At 41.2% G+C, this 20241-nt stretch overlaps 1 protein-coding gene across 1 annotated transcript in view; it reads left to right on the top strand.

Annotated features, from left to right (window-relative positions):
- UST (uronyl 2-sulfotransferase) overlaps positions 1–20241 on the top strand; it is a 287768-nt gene that overhangs the window by 27345 nt on the left and 240182 nt on the right. The window lies entirely within an intron of this gene.

The raw sequence follows: 20241 nt of genomic DNA, 5'->3' as shown, positions 1-20241 counted from the left end.
CCTTGGAGATTCACAATACATTTTAACATATTAAAGGCTTCCTTAAGTCCTGCAGGAAAGAGATCCTCTGTAATTCTGTTTAACTTAGTGTTTCTCAATTTTTTTTCCTGCCCTAGGGGAGGAATACTTTTCCTCTATCCTCTTAGATTATGTCACTGGGGCCTGTGAATTAAATTGGCAGCAGACAAACAGGAGAAAAGGCATACACATTTTAATATTTTTACATTCACAGGGACTTCACAGAAAAGAAGTGAAAATCCAGGGAGATGGTTAGACCTGGGAACTTATGTGCCATTTTAATAAAGGGTTGTAAATTGTGGGACAGCAACTAGGAAATGTATGGTAGACAAGAGTTGTTTAGTAAAGTTCGTTGTGCAGACTCAAGTTGTCTCTCGTGATGAGAGTTGTCTGCAAAGTCATTCTCCTCTTCCTGGTACAGGAGAAGGGGAACCTTTACGAGTGGAATTTATGTCACCGTCACGAAGGAAAATTTATGCCCTGCTTTTAGACAGACGCGGGAGGGCAGAGAGCTCCTCCTGTGCCTGCTGTTTCTCAACTGCCTTCAGTGAAAAATAATCCTTATGCCAAAGTGGCATGTTTCGGGGTGGCATACTTGGATCCTCTGTGCTCCCTGGTTGTTAGCTGCTTCTTTTCACTGTTGGTGGATGGAGTTCTTGGAAGGCACGTGAACTCTAGTGGAAAGACTTTATGATGTTTATTTCGGTTACTTATTTACTGATTCTCATGTCTATTCCAGATATGAGAGGTCTGCAGACACTGAGTTATGGATCAGTGAGATGTTATTGTGTTGACGATACACGAATAAATATACGGACACAGACACGTCTCTAACGAGGTGGGAGTGTTTGCAAGACTCAGACAAGTCATATTCTCTTCGCTGGACAGAGCTCAAGTTTTAATCAACCTTGCATAGAATATTTTTCTCCTTGAGTCTGGAACCATGTACACCTTTTCCCTAAAAAAGGAGAAACTATCCTTATTTTTTAACAATTCTTCCTTCTTTGGAGAAATTATGGGCATATTTTCTTCTCGGAGCTACCACATAGTCCTAGTATTTTAGCACCAAAATTGATATGTAAAATCAGAGCTTCTTAGAGTCTTAGACGAGGTGGAAGGGGCCTTAGAGATTGTCTCATCTGGTGAGTCTTAACTCTTGAGAACGTTCCTAGTGTGACAAAGAGGATGCGCTTGGGAGGGGAAGCCTGGGGAACTTGGAAAAACCACACATTTCCTTCCAACCTTCTAGTTGCTACTCCGCCATCACTGCAATAGTGAGGTCATTCCGCCCAATGGGAGCATGTCACATGAATAGGGAACTGGAAACGGAAACATGACGCATTACAGATTCAGTCCGACCCCACATCTTACAGATGAAGATGATGAGGCTGCCGGGTTCAATACATCTTCAAAGTCACTCAGCTTGGCCTACAGCCAGGCTGTTGCTGATCAATCCACTGCTTTTTCTCCCTACAGGTTTTCCCCAAATGTCAGCAATTGCTATGCTATTTCCATAATTCATGCCACATCAGGTACCCCCATCTGCCATTAAAGACGTCATAATTTTAAATGTAGATTGACTTATACGTCAATAATTTATCAAAGAAACTTTGTGTTTCACTATTCTAGATGGAAATATATGAACAGTTTCACTTGCTATAAAAAAAAGGTAACACCAAAAATAACACAATGAAAAGATGTATTTAATTTTAACTAGATAAAGTTACCTCTTCAAGGCTCTGAACCTGAAGCTTTTTCTCTGCTAAAAAGAGAGGTTGTCCAGTTATGGAGATGTTACAGGTATACTGGCCTCAAACTATGCCTTTCTTTTTTATATGATCAGAATGATTGAAAGAATATTGTGAAGGAAATAAGGTCCTCCCTGTGTAAGTCTAGATAACGTTGCCGACCCACATCTCATCTCAGATGCTCTCAAGTTCCACACATTAGGTGCTATCCCCTCAAATGGAGCATGATGTCAAGCAAATCGTATGTAACCAGGCTAGTTGTAAGATCTTAGACGTCGTTGCAATCAGAATATGCCATTGGAAGGGAGAGCAGTGAGAAGGTGTATATATTTTGGCTGTTTATGTCGTGTGTCTATCCACTGAACCATTGGAAAAACTCAAAGCACAGTGCTTGCTGCATAGTAGAAGCCCAATAATTGTTTGTTGAATAAATGAGTGGAAAGTGACAGCGCTCCATCAGGTCGTTTGTCCGAAGTCACCTTGAAGTATCTCGGCAGTTGAGGTGAAGTGTAGAAGCCCCAGTAATAGCAGAGAACGGCCATGGAGCACTCAACTTACTGTGAAGAGCACGGAAGCATCTTCAGCATTAAGGAGACTTAGACCATTATCTTCTGTAGTCTGTGTTGCACCGCCCGTTATGGTGTCTCAGAGAGGGAGTGCATCATGAGGAGAAGGGCAGCGAAGACTCAGATTTGAATCCAGATTTTCCTACCCAATAACTAGATGATTTGGGGAGAATTACATCATCTTTTTATGGGACTCCTTAGATCTAAAAGTGAGGGTTATTATAATGCCTACCTCAAAGGTTGTCGTGCGATTAAATGAGGCAATGCCTGTGAAAATCGCTTTTTAAAGACTAAAGTACTGTACTCATTTGTCTTTATTGACATGACTTACTATTAAAATGATCAGTAAACTGCCATTTATGCAAAATGGTTGGAGAATATGGCATTCTGGTTATTAGAGTATTCTGGGTAATGGAAGTATAGTAAATGTCTTTCTAGTTCAAAAAAATTACAATAAAATATCCTTAATATCAGTGCTATACTGGACACAATTAATCATTTGGATGAGAATTCAAGATATCGCTGTATATTTCATGACTAGTGCTTGAACACTACAATTGTACTAAAGATGTAAAAAATGTAAGAAAAGAACTAACTCTGACTGGAAGCCCCAAGGCACACACTTTAAAAAAAGTAGTTCCTGAAAATACATATTTGCTTAATGTTGATCCCCTGATTATGAAAAATATATGAATGGAGGAACTGATGTGGGGTGTAGCAAAGTAAACTATAGAATTTACTTTTTGGGGTATTTTTGGGGGTAGAATTTAATAAGAATTACTTTATTTAGCCCTGTTCATACAGAAAAAAATCCAGTTTTTTCCATAATATAGTACAACTAGAACCCAATCTCAAGGCTTTTTGCTTAATATAAATTCTACCATCACAAGTCTTGATAATTCAAGTTAGCGACAGTGCTATTTAAAAAATTGTAATCAAAGCCACTAACATTACAAGGTAAATCTTTGTGAGTAATTTCTTCCTATTAGGTCATTTTTTTTAATAGTTCACTTTCCTGAATTTTAGTTAAGTTTTAGTAATAGATTGTTAAACTAAAATATGCATATATATTTAATGATAGTTATTTTATTAATTAATCAGGATAAACCTCATTGGGTGTTTAAGTAATATAGATATGAGTCACTTTGAGGAAGGATTATTACACGAAAAGATCACTAAAATACCTTAGGAATTTCTCTTAAAAGTACTGTTATTAGGCTATTATTCATTTCATAAAGTTCTGCTCATGTCCATGAAATTGAAACATTCCCACAGATCACTCATCATCCTCGTGTAATAATTATCTGACACATCCAGCCTGGATGACTATGATAAAAAATATGATCCAAGATGCTGATTTATAATATGTCTTATGAGCTCTTTAAAAAATGATAATGTCATTGAGCGATGCCAGGCATCCAGAATAAAACTGTCAAGAGAAACTCCACTACTTTGGCCTCTAACTGTGTTTAAGTTTAGGACCAAAAAATGTCCAGCAACTGTCTTATCAACATGATGTCTGTAGCAGATTATTTTTACTTAAGGGCTCAGCTCTGACCTTTGAAGGGAATAGTTCTGGCTGCCAGTTCAGTTAAGGAAAGTGCTGTGGTTAAGGGCTGGCGATGTTCACAGAGTGATATTATTCAGGTCTTGTTTTGTGGTATTTATATTGTAAATAATATATCCAAAGTCCGTGTAACTACCTGAGCCTGCCAGCAAACGGTGCGTACCTGATGTCTTAGGTCCAGATGCATGATGTTGAAATGCTGGAGGAAATATCTTCGGTTTGTTGAAAGTTTTAATTAGGGTTTACTTTGCTGCTAAGACAGCAGCGTTTAAGCCGCTGGATTCTTGCTGCAATATTGTTTCCGCATTTCTTTTTCTTCCTAGGATGCTCAGTTGTTTCTTCAGCTGAATTAACAACCGTTTCAGCTGAATGATCTAGAAACTTGCTCCTCAACATGTGGTCTTCGAATCAGCAGCATCAGCATCACCTGTGAACTTATTAGAAATGCAGACTCTCAAGCCCACCCGAAACCCATTGAATTAGAATCTGCGTTTCCTCAGTAGAATCTTCTATATGAAGACTGCTCTATTCAGACCATACCTTTTTTTTTAATTTTCCTTTGAGGAAGATTAGCCCTGAGCTAACATCTGCTGCCGATCCTCCTCTTTTTGCTGAGGAAGACTGGCCCTGAGCTAACATCCGTGCCCATCTTTGTCTTCTTTATATGTGGGATGCCTACCACAGCATGGCTTGCCAAGCGATGTCATGTCTACACCGGGATCTGAACCAGCGAACCCTGGACTGCCGAAGCGGAACATGTTCACTTAACCGCTATACCACCGGGCCAGCGCCTCCTTTTGTTTTGGGCAGCAGAATATTAACTTTATTATAATGCACAGTTTCACAGTGATTTTCCCCCAAATGCCGATAACGTGTAAGAAAATATTTTTTTGGCTTGGTTTGAATATGAACTTTTCTCCTTTAGAATTAGTAGCTTGAAAATTTTAACAAACAATTTCCAGGGTGACTGTCGATGAAGTGTTAGGGAATCCAACAGCTGTGTGTGTGGGTTTTTTCCCCAAAAGTAATGTTTCCTAGGAGCAGAAACACTACACATAGTGCACTATTTGCACTTTGTTACTCCTTTATCGGCATCAGCACCCAGAATAGCTAACCACTGTCTGAATACCAAAGAGATTTTGTATGTTTTCTTTATTAACAGGAAGCACTTTGCATAAGAGACTGGTCAGTGGAAATTTTTTGTTGCATTGGGGTTTGGGCTAAGGCCTCAGAAAAGATGAAGTCGGTAATGTGTGTGCACACATTAGAAAGAAGGAATGGCAGCATCTCTGTGCAGAACCTTAGAAAAGTGACCCCAAATTCCTCGTGGTTATCTCACACTCCCCTCTCAGACCATACTTTTGAGTCGCAGAGATCTAGAACTCTTCTACGGATCACACACACAGGCACTGTTTTCCAAAAATGTCTGAATTTTATTTATTTTGGAAATGTTTCTGATCATCAAATTAAAAGAAAATAATGCAACACTGAAAATATTTTGATGACGTTTGATAAATAAATATCACACGTGTCAGCTAAAAGCCAGACTATTTTTCTCCACCAAGATTTCAAGGTATTTTCAGATTTTAGCTCCTATTGTTTCTCTGGGAAAGCTGATTCCTTTAGCACTTTTCTTTCTCCGGAAATAATAAATTCACATTATTGTTGTGTTTGTCCTTAAAGCGGTTTCAGACTTTACCTGCTGACAGTGTTCTCCTTCTTGCTCGGGCTGCAGCCTGTCTGGGTGGACGTGGCAGTTATCTTAGGTCACTTCATGCTGGCAGAGTTTTAACTCCTTGCTCCCTATACCTTTCCACTAGGATGGAAGCTGTTTTGTTTCCTGCTGTATCTGAGTGCATAACAATGCCTGGCACAGAGTGGCCCCTCACTGTATGTTTGCTGACTGACTGGAGTAGTGGGGACCACGAAGTCTGAACAATTACCGGTGATTCAGATGGAGACAGATCAACGTGCCCAAGGGTAGCTGGGATTCCTGTCTAGCTAATTCAGATTCTGAAGTCCTTGCCCTTATTCCCTTCACGTACCTGCTGGTGCCTGGTGAATCTTACTCCCGCATCATTCAGATGCTGTAGAGGATGCTGTGATGTGCCACCGCCCAGAGAGGGAGTCAATCAATACTTTGGCCCCTGCGTGCTGGCTGCTGCTGGCTCACAGCTGGGTCCCTCCTTCAGCCTTGCCCTGTGCTGAAGGGAAGCTCTTTGCCTAAGGTTATGCGTCTTTCCTGAGCGCAGCAAAAGCCTGATCCCCTTGCTTCTATTTGGGACAACTCTGAAGGGCCATCGCAGTTCCGGAGCTCCCTGTGGGACCAGCTGAGGTCTCTATTGCAGTTGGCAAAGGAGCTTGCTCCTCCCTCTGCCCAGTCCTGCTTCCCTCATTTCTTTTTAGTTCATGCCTGAGTGCGAGCACATCTCTATCCCAGAGTCTGAGCATCAGCTAAAGACAGATGCTTTAACTGAACCTCAGAGAACCTCCATGACCAGGTTACACAGTGAGCTAACTACTAAATCTAGACTGGAGCTTGTCTCAGTCAAATGCTTTTCCAGTCCCACCATTCTGATCCCTCCAACGCACTTCTCAACAGGGGTGATTTTCTTCCCCAGGGGACATTTGGCAATGTCTGGATTCTTGGGGTTTGTTCATGGCATCTAGTGGCTAGAGGCTGCTAAACATCCTACAGTACACAGGACAGCCCCCATAACAAAGAATTATCGCAAATGTCAGAAGCGCCGGGGTTGAGAAACTCTGCTCAGTGGATGAATGAGATAGAGATAAAGTGAGAAATATTGTACTTCCATCATAGTTTCCTGGGGTGTGGATTCAATATTTAAAAAAAATCTTCCATATTAAAACTATTATGTAGATAAATGAATTTTTGTTAACGTGTTTTGCATAATTTACATTTACTAAAGGCTCATGTGGAAGAAGTGTGTAGGGTGGTAGAAATGCCACTCCAAGTCAATATTTCCACTCATTTGCTCCCTGAGGGGGGACAAATGGGGATTCTACTCTGTAATCTTGAGGTTGGCAGCTGTTCTGATCGCTAGACCCCGCGGAGAAACACGACATTTAAATGCAATACTCCTGTTGTCCTAGGTCTTAGGACTACTTGTCCTAAATATTCTGTTTTTCTTGGGATGGAAATAGTCAACGCTTTCTCTTGCCTTCACTCTGTCTAAAGTAACAATAATGGGGAAATGGAAATCCAGGAATTCCATGCCAGGATCCTGGAGTTTAGGTTTCCTGTTTTTTCTTGACAGTCCTATGTGTTAAATGGGAACTTGTATCCATTAGCACGAAACTCAAGGAAAGACTGTTGAAGGAACGAATAAGTCAGCACCAAAGCTTCAATCACAGGACATATGATGCTACATCTAAGCTTGTAGATTGACTTTAGGACATTCAAATGGAAACACCATTTTCAAAGAGTTCATCTGGTTACCTTTGGTGCTGGAAAGCAGCATCCAGTGGAAATAGATGGCACAGTCCTCAGAGGAAGGAGGGAGAGGATGCTTGAGAAGAACGACAAGAGCTGGAGGAGTCAGCAGGTGGCTCAGAGGAGAGGATGGGCAGGTTCTGCCCAGTTCCTTTCAAATCTCGTCGAATTTCAGGATATTGGGATTAATTGCTGGTGATGACTTAGAGAATGCTCTGTTTCGCATTGGTGGGATTTAAAAAATATTTTCTGCATTTCTGTAAATGCACCTTGGCACAGCGCAGACCCAAAATATATTCAAGTTGTATGAGTTTTGTAAACTGAAAAAGGCAAGAGGCTGTCGCTTTGTCCAGAGCTGATCCTGTGCTGGCGATGGAAGCTCACGGATCTTTCCTTCCTGCTGACTCCAAGCCCCCAGCTTCTGTGTTCAGCAAAACCCAGAAGTCCCCTGGGCCTGAAATGTGTGAACTATGCAGCCTCTAGACGCTTCTGATGGAGGATCAAGATGATTTTGGAAAATCCTCCAAAACGGAATGTGTGAAGGGCCGTGTGGATGTCAACCGCCTCCCACATATCCCCTTTTTGCTGTCAGCTTGTGACTCAGGAATATTGTTCCCAAATGCCTGTGCTAATGCTCCAGGTCGAGACTCAGTTAAGTCTCATGTAGCTGGTGTTTGCAATTTTATGGGAAATTTTATAGTTAAACTTACTCTTTTTTTTTTTCTGCTTTTTCTCCCCAAATCCCCCCAGTATATAGTTGTATATTTTAGTTGTGATCCTTCTAGTTGTGGCACATGGGATGCTGCCTCAACATGGCCTGATGAGCAGTGCCATGTCCACTCCCAGGATCTGAACCCTGGGCTGCTGAAGTGGAGCGCGTGAACTTAACCACTCGGCCACAGGCCAGCCCCTATAGTTAAACTTCCTTATACATTTCTGGGATCTATTTTAAAAATAGGTGAGGGGGAAAAAATCTAATATTTGAAACAACATGGCTTTAAGTATCTTTTCCTGCACTCTTCGAAAATTATTGTCATCTGAGTAAGAGCTTAAGCACAACAGTTGGGAATGTAACCTAGCAAAATTTTTTCCTGGGGGTAGTTAATTTTTTACATACCCTTTCATCCAGTTATTCCTTAGGGAATGTATCTTAAGGAAATAATCATAGAGGGGGTTAAAGATCTAGCTACAGGCATGTTTGTTACAGTATTGTTTATAATAATGATGAATTATAAACAACATAAATGTCTAGCAAAGCAAGTATTTGTTAAACAGTTTGTTGTAGGTATATGGTATGGGTTGTGATATGCTAATTGAAAAGATTTTCGGAATAGAAGACTATTTAATAACACAAAGTGATTTATGATATTAGGTGAAACAAACGATAGTATGTTGTTGGGGAATGATCCCTGTGTAATTATCCTGAAAATGGAGCTGGTGGTTATCTCTGGATGATGGGGTTATAGGCAGGTAAATTTTTTCATTTCTCTTTTCCATATATTATACACTGAATCGGAGTTACTTTTGTGTTAAGTAAAAAATAAAAGTTACTCAAAATGAAAATTGTGTATGTGAAACACACGTAGAAAAGTGCTTAGATCATCAGTGTTTAGGTTATTGAGTTCTGACAAGATAAATACACCCATATAGCCAATACCCAGCTCAAACTGGATATACCAGGGCCCCAGAAGCCCCCTAGGGTCCCGGTCCAGTCACTAATACCTGTCCCTCCCCTCCACTGTCTTAACATAACTGCCGAGGTTACTGCCTGTTTTTGGACTTTATATAATTGAAATCATACAATACATTTCCTGTTGGGTTCATGACTTCTGCTCAACATTATGTTTGTGAGTCATTCATACTGTTGTGTGTAACTGTAGTCTGTTCGGTTTCCTTGCTCTAAGGGATTCCATTGAGTGAATACTCACTTTTAATTCATCCATTCTACTGTTGATTCTACATTCTACTGGGCACCTGGATTGTTTCTGGCCTGGGGCTATTATGCATAGTGCTAACGTGAGCACTGTTTTGGTTAACATAGGTACACGTTTCTGTGGGGGAACATGGAGAAATGGAATTGCTGCTTCGTTGAGTATGTTTCTGTTCAGCTTTAGCAGATACTGCCAAACAGCTTTCCAAAGTGGTCATAGCAACTCACATTTCCATCACAAGATTTCCCCAAGCTGCTCTGAGCTCTCTTGGATTATTTGATGCTGTCGTATTTGAAATAATTTCTACCTCTGTTATGATTACAGCTATACTTTGAATATCAAATAGATATTCTAGAAAACTCTGAGTCATTGTCTACATTTTTTGGGTAAGCCATTATCTTTGCTCAGAATGGCTATAAGTCTTATATGCCTCTCCTGATTGAAGAACAAGTGACAGTTTTTCTTCTAATAACTTATTATCTGAATTGCAAGAATATCATACTTTGCCATTACCATGAGCAGACCTTTACTTATAAGGAAGTTGATTTTTCGAGTGAAAAAATGATAAAATGTTATGGCTAGAGGTACAAAATCCTCTTGTAAGTTGTTATCAGTCTCAGATTAGGAGCCAAAGATTTGATGATCTTACAGATGACTTTATTTTCGTCAGTGTTCCCCCACTTAGCATGGAAATACTTGATAAACTGCTTTGAGACCAGCAAGACCCACTGGCAGAAGATCCAATGCTTAGATGGCTTGCTCTGGACCCAGAGCCAAAACATTACCCTGCTCTGGCCAGACCTAGACAGAATTGGCTGCTGGTGCGCACAGAACATCTTATGAACTAACGAAAGCTTTGTGTGGAAGGTCTCTCATTTGAGGCCCATGAAGACATGAAATAATTAATAAAGTTGGAGGTCAGGAGCACTTATTCCATCTGTTTTTACCACATTTTCTACAACTGCCATGGGCATCCTTTGTCTTTTTAAAACTTCTCTCTTTCTCTGAGCGTTGAGGTCTACGGTTGTCTTTGAAGGCTGCGTGATCTTTTCCACATCACAGCCTAAGGAAAGGCACTTGGTCATCCTAAGTACTGACTCATGTTGCTTTTCAGTATTAAAGGGCACTGGTTGTTGATGCAAAGCCTAATGAGTCTGGAGTTTCCTGACTTCTGTTTCTGGTTAAATTGCAACGAATCATTTCTCTAATTTTCTGTAATGTGATTTGTAAGACTTTTTTATAATGGAAAAATAAATCTCAAGACTTTACAAAGGTGTCGTAAGGAATATTTGAGAGCGTTGGGGCTGGGATGGAGGTGTGAGCTGAGTCGGAGCACTGATGACAGCGGGCTGGCTCGAGGTGTGAATGCACAGCGGGAAGAGGCTGAGTTCTCTGCTCTTCAGGGCGCTCATTTCCTGGGAGTTCTCAACGAGGTGGGGACACCTCCTCACTGGTTAACCTTGAAGGCTGCTTTGCTCCTGAGCACACACATGTTGTGGATGTGCTTCTGGTTTGTGACACAAAGTGCCTCATTGTCTGACTTCTTGGACTCAGTGTGGACATGTTTTCATAAAGGGTAGGTTTGGGGCAGGGCTCAAAACTCTATTCTCGAGTTTAAGAAGTTTTTTTCTCTACCATACATGAAAAAACCCCTCTCAGTACCTGCTATATTTACCTAGGGATTAAGAAAAATACTGCACCCTGAAGTGGAATAATTTCTTCAGGTGGGGCTGCGGAATGGGTGGCAGGGATCTTGCGGGTCCGTAGTCTATGGTTAGTTCTGCTCTAAAATATTCCGTCTTTGCTCAGATTATGTATTTTTGGATTCTAATGGAGCTATAAAACCACACCAGGGACGTGATTTGTCTAACTGTTATGTCAGCTGTGATAAATGTTTATTTAATAATATTGATTCATTCATTCTGCGCATTCATTGTGGGCTGGTTAAAGTGATATACAATCATTAATTTCATTTTACTTCCAGAGGTAGTTTATTAGAAGCAAAACAAAAGATTGGTTCTTAACTACACCTGCATATACTATCGTCAGGAAAATATTTATAGTTCAGCTAATCTTGTTTAGGCCTAAAGTAACCGTGATTTAATCACTCGACAAACAAGATGGGACAGTGTGGTGGATGGCTGCGCCAGTGCTCCCGCTGAGATGCATGGGCCGCGTGCTCGCGGGTGATTTCACAGCCCGAGACACTGATCGGTCCTTTGCATCCTTATCTGGGAGGAGGACTGAGATGAGAATCCACAGGAGGCTTGGCTTTTCTTCAGCACATACATCCACACACCTAGAAGGGAGGTATGATTTTGCTTTAAGAATACGTAAACGTTTCTTGATAATTGTCTATAAGTTGGAGTCTTGTAAATAAAATCATAGTTTAAGAGCTGGGAGGGAGACAGTGAAACAAACTGAGGTTAAATAATATGCTCTTAGACCTCAGACATGAAACCCAGGGACAATTGCCTCCAGAGCACAGGCTCTTTCACCACAGTGCTCCTCATTAAAGGCCCATGGTCTCTGATAATTTAAAGCAGTTTAAAAAGCACTATCTGATATAGTGTTTTATTTACTATAGTCTGCAAAGTTGAATCCAAAGGTTAATACATTGGAAAAGCAAAGAATCGTGTTAAAAAGCATTCCTAATATTTTCTTCTTTTATTCAACAGACTTTTATCGAATGTCTGCTACATGCTGGGCCTTGCGGTATGTGTTGAGATACAAAATATAAAAAGATTTGACCCTTGCCCTGAAGGAAGGACAGTGAGATAAATGGGTGCTCAGAGTACAGGGTGGTAAGGTACTCGCAGGGTGTTGTGGGGCACAGAGGGATGTGGGGTTTTGTAGGAGGAGTAAGCAGGGAGGGCTTCCCAGAGGAGGTGATCGTGCATTGAGTTATGAAGGATGAGGATTTGTTGCCCATGTGAAGGAGGGAAGGAAGGCAATCAGACAGAAGGAGCATGCATGTGAAAGGCAATGGGATGATCTTTGAGGATCATGCATCATTCAGTATGTCCAAAGCCTAGTGGATGAGATGGGTGTTCGGGAGGGTAGGAATGCGGGGGAGGGACAAGGCCAGTTCGTAAATCGCACACCAGTGTCCTCCACGGAGGAGTCAGGAGTTTGGCCATCATCCTGAAGGATGGAACCATTTTAAATAGATGGTCAACACAGTCTGATTTGAGTTTTAGAGTGTTCACCGTGAGACCAGGGTGAGGAATGGCTTGAAAGAGGCCGACATGGAGCCTGGGAGATAAAGGAATAATCCAGATGAGAGAAGCAAAGAGCCTGCACAGGGCGGGCACACTGGGGAGAGCAGAGTGGGATTTTGGAGCAGTAGAGTGTCCTGGGCTTGGTACCTTGAGTGTGGACGAGGGGTCTGCCTACACTACACATCTTAGCTTTGGGCTTGCCTAAGAGCCAAGATGAGAGTGCAGTGGCTATTTTTAGAAAGAAGGGATTTTGTTTGTTTCTCCGTTTGCTAAGAGAGGGAATACGTGAAGAGAAGAGGCTTGGCGATGGAGAATGCGAGCGAGGCTAAAGAGTTGTATTTGGTGAACGTGGAATTTGAGATGTAAATAGTTTATCTCAGAGGAAATGAAACAGAGATGGGTGGGTACAGGTCAGGAGCTCAGGAGTGTGCTCTGGCCTGGACATGTAGCCGTCTCTCCTTCCTGATTGCCCTTGACACTTAGTCCATTCTGCACTCTGACATTCCCCTCTTTCTGTCTTGTCCTGTAGCTGTTTGTCTACAAGTCAGGTCTCCCCAGACCGACCCTAAGCTCCCTGATTGCCGGGGCAGTCCTTGCTCTCCTTTATATCAGTCATCGTGAGGCACAGTTTGGGGCCCAACGTGGTCAGTTAGTAGATGCCAGTTGAAGGGATTGGTAAGGCTGGAGCACTTGGTCAGACACCGCAACTGAGTGGTCCAGCTCAGCTCTCAGGGTTTCCTTCTGGTTCAGGGAAATCCTTTGCATCTCTCACTCCTTAAACCGTTTGAGAAACGACTTATTCTGTTTTGCCTCTTCTTTTATCTGCACTGTGTCTCCCGCAGTCCTTTTCTCTTTCCCTTTCTCCATTTTTCTTTTCTTTCCTCCCTCTCCCTTCTCTCCCACCCTGCCTTTCCCTCTTTTCCTCCATATCCCCCTGCCTCCCTCCCTTCTTCCCTCCCTTTCTCCTGCCTTCCCTTCCCTCTTTCTTCCCTCCTTCTGTCCCTCTCTCCTTCCTTCCTCCCGTCCTTCTTTATTTCCAATTGCCTGTCTCTCTTTCCTCTTATCCCAATTGCTACTTGTACACTTGTTCTTATCAGAAATTTCCCAGAAACTCATAAAGTATGCACTCAATCTTTATTTTGCCTGTATACAAAAACAGTGGCATCCTTTTGGTTCTTGGTGGTGTTCATTGTGAAAGATTTTGCATCTCACTTAGGCCTGTATGTGAAGTGGAATTAGGAGGTAGCAAGGCATTTCTCCCTCTTCTCCGTGCCCCCCTCATTTTTTTGTTTGTTTGTGTGTGTGCATTTCCAAACGCCTTTGAGAGTGCAAATCAGAATCCATGTGTGTGTTTCTTGGGGGCGGGGGCAGAGGAAGAGGGAGGCGTGGACTTTTAACCAATTCTCAAGGTCAGTCTAAGATGCCACCCCCCGTTGAGAGCTGTTGTTCTTAGGAGAGCTTCGGGGGGTGTGTAGTACTGACATGGGCTTCTGGCTGCCCAAAGGCATGGGGCGAAGTTCCCTATTTCATATTTACTAGAATAACTTTTTAGTAAATCTGAATCAAAAAGGAATTTGGGGAGAGTTTTTCAGCGAGCAATCCTTTTCAGCAAGGAAAAGGGGGCCCCCTGAGCAGGCAGACGCCTGTGCTTTCTCACTAAAGTCCACCTTCTCGGATCTGTTATTCGGTAGGTGGTCAACAAGTAGCATTTCAGAGCGTGGACTCAGCAGCCACGCTGCCTGGGTTTCAATCCTCTCTCGGCCATTTAACCAGCTGTGCGACCTTTAGAAAGTTACTCGACCCCTATGTGTCTCAGTTTCCACATCAGTAAAATGGAGATACTATTCTATCTTGGAGTGTTTTGAGGATTAAATTAGTTAGTATTTATAAAGTGTTTATAACAGTGCCGAGCATACAGTAAGTACTAGGTAAATTTTTTTTTTTTTTGAGGAAGATTAGCCCTGAGCTAACATCTGCCACCCATCCTCCTCTTTTTGCTGAGGAAGATTGACCCTGAGCTAACATCCATGCCCATTTTCCCCTACTTTACATGTGGGACGCCTACCACAGCATGGCTTGACAAGTTGTGCATAGGTCCATGCTCAGGATCCGAACTGGCGAACCCCGGGCTGCTAAAGCAGAATGTGTGAACTTAACTATCGTGCCATCGGGCCAGCCTCAATAAATGGTTTTTTTAAATTGAGATATAATTGCCATATAACATTATGTAAGTTTAAGGTGTACAACTGTTGATTTGATACATTTACATGTTGCAATCTGATTACCACCGTAGCTTTAGCTAACAACCGTATCTCATCACATAATTAGCATTTCTTTTTTGTGGTGAGAACATTAAAGTTTAGTCTCTTAGCAGCTTTGAAGTCTATGATACAGTGTTGCTGACTGCAATCACCGTGCTCTGCCTTAGATCCCCAGAACTTGTTCATCTTCCACTTGCAAGTTTGTCCCCTTTCACCAACATCTCCCCAGCCCCCAGCCCCTGGGAACCACCATTCTGGTCTCTGTTTCTACAGTTCAGCTTTTTTAGATTCCACGTATAAGTGGTACAATACAGTATTTGTCTTTCTCTGTCTGGCTTATTTCATTTAGCACAATACCCTTAAGGTCCATCCATGTTGTCGCAAATGGCAGGATTCCCTTCTTTCTTATGACTGAATACATTCCATTGTGCATATATACCACATCTTCTTTATCTGTTCGTCTGTTGACAGACACTTGGGTTGTTTTCATGGCTTTGCTATTGTGAATGATGCTGCAGTGAACATGGGAGTGCAGATATCTTTTTGAGATCCTGTGTTCATTTCCTTTGAATATATACCCAGAAGTGGGATTGCTGGATCATCTGAGAGTTCTATTTTTAATTTTTTGATACAACTCCATGCTGTTTTCCATAGCAGCTGCACCAATTTACATTCCCACCAACAATGCACAAGGGTGCCCTTTTCTCCACATCCTCGTCAACACTTGCTATCTCTTGTCTCTTTGATAATACCATTCTAACAGGTGTGAGATGATATCTCATTGTGGTTTTGATTTGCATTTCCTTGATAATTAATGATGTTGAGCATCTTTTCATGTGCTTTTTGGCCATCTATGTATCTTCTTTGCAAAAATGTCTATTCAATTCCTCTGACCATTTTTTAATTGGATTGTTTGGTTTTTGCACTTGAGTTGTATGAGTTCTTCATACATTTTGGATGTTAACCTCTTAGCAGATTTTGCAAATATTTTCTCCCGTTCCATAGGTTGCCTTTTCATTTTGTTGATCATTTCGTTTGCTGTGCCAAAGCTTTTTAGTTTGATGTAGTCCTACTTGTTGATTATTTTTTGCTGGAGAAGACTAGCTCTGAGCTAACATCTGTGCCAATCTTCCTCTGCTTTATGTGTGTGTGACTGCCACAGCATGGCTGACAAGTGGTGTAGGCCCATGCCCAGCATCTGAAGCCATGAACCCAGGCTGCTGAAATGGAACATGCTGAACTTAACTACTGTGCCACAGGGCTGGCCCCTTACTTGTTGATTTTTTAGTTCATTGCTTGTGCTTTTGATGTCATATCCAAAGAAGCTTTGCCAAGACCAATGTCAAGGAGCTTCTTCCCTGTTTTCCTCTAGGAATTTTATGGTTTCAGGTCTTATGTTTAAGTCCTTAATCCGTTTTGAATTAATGTAAGATAGGGGTCCAATTTCATTTTTCTGTGTGTGGTTTTCCAGTTTTTCCAACGCCATTTATTGAAGAGACTGTCCTTTCCCCATTGAGTTATTCTTGATTCCTTTGTCAAAATTAGTTGACTGTAAATGCAGAGGTTTATTTCTGAGCTCTTGATTCAGTTCTACTAATCTGTCTATTTTTATGCCAATACCTATTATACAGTTTTGATTACTATAGTTTTGTAGTATTGTGTGAAATCAGGAAGTATGATGCCTTTGGCGTTGTTTTTCTTTCTCAGGTTTCCTTTGGCTATTCAGGGTCTTTTGTGATCCCATACAAATTTTAGGATTGTTTTTTCTGTTTCTGTGAAAAATGACATTGGTATTTTGATAGAGATTGCATTGAATCTTTAGGTGGCTTTGGGTAGTATGGACATTTTAACAATATTAATTCTGATCCCTGAACACGAGATCATCTTTCCATTTGTTTGGGTCTTCTTCAATTTCTTTCATCAAAGTCTTGTAGTTTTCATTGTATAGATCTTTCACTTCCTTGATTAAATTTATTGCTAAGTGTTTTATTGTTTTTAATGCTATTGTGAATGGAACAGTTTTCTTTATTCCTTTTTAAGATATTCCATTGTTGGTGTATAGAAACAACTGATTCTGTGTGTTGATTTTCTATCCTATATCTTTACAGAATTTGTTTATTAGTTTTTTTGGTTGAGTCTTTAGGATTTTCTATATATAAGATTATATTATGGGGCCAGCCCAGTGGCCAAGTGGTTAAGTTCATGTGCTCTGCTTTGGTGGCCCAGGGTTTTGCTGGTTCAGATCTTGGCACCGCTCATCAAGCCATGCTGAGGCGGCACCCCACATAGCAGAACCAGAAGGACCTACAACTAGAATATACAACTATGTACTGGGGGACTTTGGGGAGAGGAAGAAGAAGAAAACAAGGAAGATTGGCAACAGATGTTAGCTCAGGTGCCAATCTTAAAAAAAAAAAAAAGATTATATTGTCTGCAAATAATGACACTTTTACTTCTTCCTTTCTGATTTGGTTGCCTTTTATTTCTTTTTCTTGCCTGATTGCTCTGGCTAGGACTTCTAGTATTAGGCTGAATAAGAGTGAGGCAAGTGGACACCCTTGTCTTATTCCTGACCTTAGAGGAAAAGATTTCAACCTTTCACCATTGAGTATGATGTTAGCTGTGGGTTTGTTGTATCTTGCTTTTATTATGTTGAAGTGTGTTCCTTCTATACCCAATTTGTTGAGGGACATATATGTTTTAATAAATATAAAGACTTATCAAAACTGTCAGGTGCCAATATAAGAAATATTTCTTTAAAACTGAAAACCCTAAAACAAATATCGGAGCTTTCTGAACCCAGAAAAGGAAGAGCCTTTTCTTTCCTACCCTTCGTGAACTTTGATTTGAATATAGACTTTATGAACAGAGTCTAATGAAAATTCTGGGCTTTGGAGTTAGAAAGACCTCGCTAAGCTCTGCACTCAGTGTCTCTGTGACTGTGGGCAATTACTGACCCTCACTGGGCCCCAGTTTTTTCATTCATAAATCAATTCAGAAGCCATAGGATTTTGTGGGGATTCAATGAAATAGTATTTGCAATTTACAACTGAGCCTGTATCATAATTAGCGCTTAAAATCCCCTTTCTTCCCTAACTCCTCATCTTTACTCCAACTTTCTTCCTCTCCCGTCTTTTGTCCTTAATTAAAATAAACCATTGAAAATCAGTCAAATAATCTTTTTATGCAGGAAGAGAACTCCCTTTCCCCTTATTTATTTAAGGATTTGGCTTTGAGTTTGAGCTGGAAAGGATCCTTGTCTCATGATGTGAGCCTTCGGCTGTTGTCTGTGGCCTACATTAATGGTTATAAAGAATGATTATATATTTGTTTACAACAGGCCACTGTGGATTTCTTCAAGGAATATTTGTGTCTTCCGCATTTCACAATGAGACAAGATTGCCAAATACAAAGGAGTTGGGTTTTTCTAGTCTAGTTACTGTTTTGGTTGGCAACCAGTGCGGCTTCCTCGCCCACCCTCTCTTTGGTTGCAGCCAATGACTGCATAACATTTTCAGATCAGATTTTTTTTTTTGAAAGCCGATTGAGACATGTGGCTCTAGAGGAATCCTCATGGAATCCTAAGACTCTAAGGGATTTCAAGAGGAAAATTATTCCACTTTGCTTGCCTCTGGCTAGGGCTCTATTTAAATTATCTAAGAAAGATATTGATAAGTCCTTCTATTTTTAAGAATTAGAAGGCCATGTCTACTTTTCCCTTAAAACCAAAATCAAAGAGAAACTTTTTTTGAACAGTTGAGTAGATCTTTTAAATTAATGAAAGAGAGCATGACTTGCATTTCCATGAATAATGTGGTTCAGGAGTGAAGCTGCCTTATCAGCTTAGTTTCTTGGAAGGTGAATGGCAGGAATAACACTCAGATTTGAAACCATGAGGCTCTAGTTTTGCTGTTTATTGTGTCTACTGAGGCAGTCATGGTGGGTTTCCTCCCCCTTGGGTTTTTTATAGTTTTGATATGTGGGCTCATCTTCAGCAGACTTTATCTTTGGGATTCCTTGCGCTCTGATTAATGGTATTTCTATACAGAGAGGTTTTGTGTTGGCTTCTGACTGGTATTCCACCTGACCTGACACCACTTACGTCACTCTCTTCTCCCAAGGGTTCCTAGACACACCAATAGATTTGACTTCCAAACCCAAATGAAGGTCAGCTTCCAATTGTGAATTCTCAGAAAGACTTTTTCTTTTTTCCTTCTTCTTGTTTTCATGAGAGCTCACACTGAGACGAACGTCCTTCCTGTCTCATTGTGCTAGTGGGCAGATTTTGTTTCTAGTAACTCATCCTTTCACTGGAGCCCTGTGAAGTTCTCAGCTTTACGTGGGGTTCTCAGTTCTCAGCTTTACGTGGGGTTCTCAGTTCTCATTCTATCTCACTTTTGGGTCCAAGAAACCCTCAAGCCTCTTTGGCTAATAAAATCCAAATCCCTGGGTTTCGCACCCTCGTCCCCGTGGGCTGCCTGAGCACCAGCCCATGCTTGCCACTCCATTTCCTCTTTCTTTTTGGCCTTTGGACATATCCTGTTCTCTTTCTGAGCTCAACCAAGCTTGTAAAATGACGTTTGCTGTATTTATCCAACATTTCTAGGTATTTTATACTGGGAAAATTTTCAGTTGTCAGGTCGAATAAATGGAACTTGAAGTTTGAAGATTTGGGTTAATGTGCCAGCCCTGCTAATTGACTCCCTGGCTTTGTAGAAGTGAGCCCACCTGTCTGTGAAGGGAGAGGGCCATAATGACCTCACAGGGCACTCCGTATACTGAAAAGTTTTATAAGAAAGCAAGCTCATATTGTAAAAACAGCCTGTAGCGCATGCTGTTGGTGCCCTGCCCAGGTCCCTCTCTGGGTCACTGCCCTCATTCCCCAGCTTCAGTGAGTGTAGACGGCAAAGGCCCACAGCTGTCTCTTCTCCCGAGGACCGCATCCAGATTCCTCTCTCTGACTCCGCTTCTGGAGAACTTAACCTAAGACATCATCACAATGCTTTTGTTTTTCTTTTTTTAGCAATCAATCATAGTTTTTCAAAGTTGAGACAGAGTTTAATGAACTAGTGAATCAAGAATGAGCCATCTATCCCATTTTTGAAGTTATCTAATTTTTTGCTATCTTCATATTTTCCTTAGGAGCACACAACACACGTATGAGTTTATTTGAGGTTCCATAGAACTAGGCTTCAGTGACTCTGGGCATAAAAGTGTGGGTAGGAAAGATTATCTGGACCAACCCAATGCAAAATTAGGGACTGAGGGTTTTAGAGATCTCTTTAAGACACACATTAATTTTTTTTTCTCTCTGTCTGTCTCTCTCTGTGTCATTTGTAAATTATGGAGCATTTTATGTACACTCTCTTGGCTCTAAATGATAGCCAGATGGGTAAGTGTTGTGTATTGAGGGCCCAGGTGGGAGGAAATGCTCCTGTGTTATCCCGGATTCTGTGCTTGGGAAGCACCAAGAAA

Source organism: Equus quagga, chromosome 8 (assembly GCF_021613505.1).
Source record: "Equus quagga isolate Etosha38 chromosome 8, UCLA_HA_Equagga_1.0, whole genome shotgun sequence".
Classification (NCBI taxonomy): domain Eukaryota; kingdom Metazoa; phylum Chordata; class Mammalia; order Perissodactyla; family Equidae; genus Equus; species Equus quagga.
Note: the sequence above shows the minus strand (reverse complement) of the source record. Positions and strands in the feature narration are given on the sequence as shown.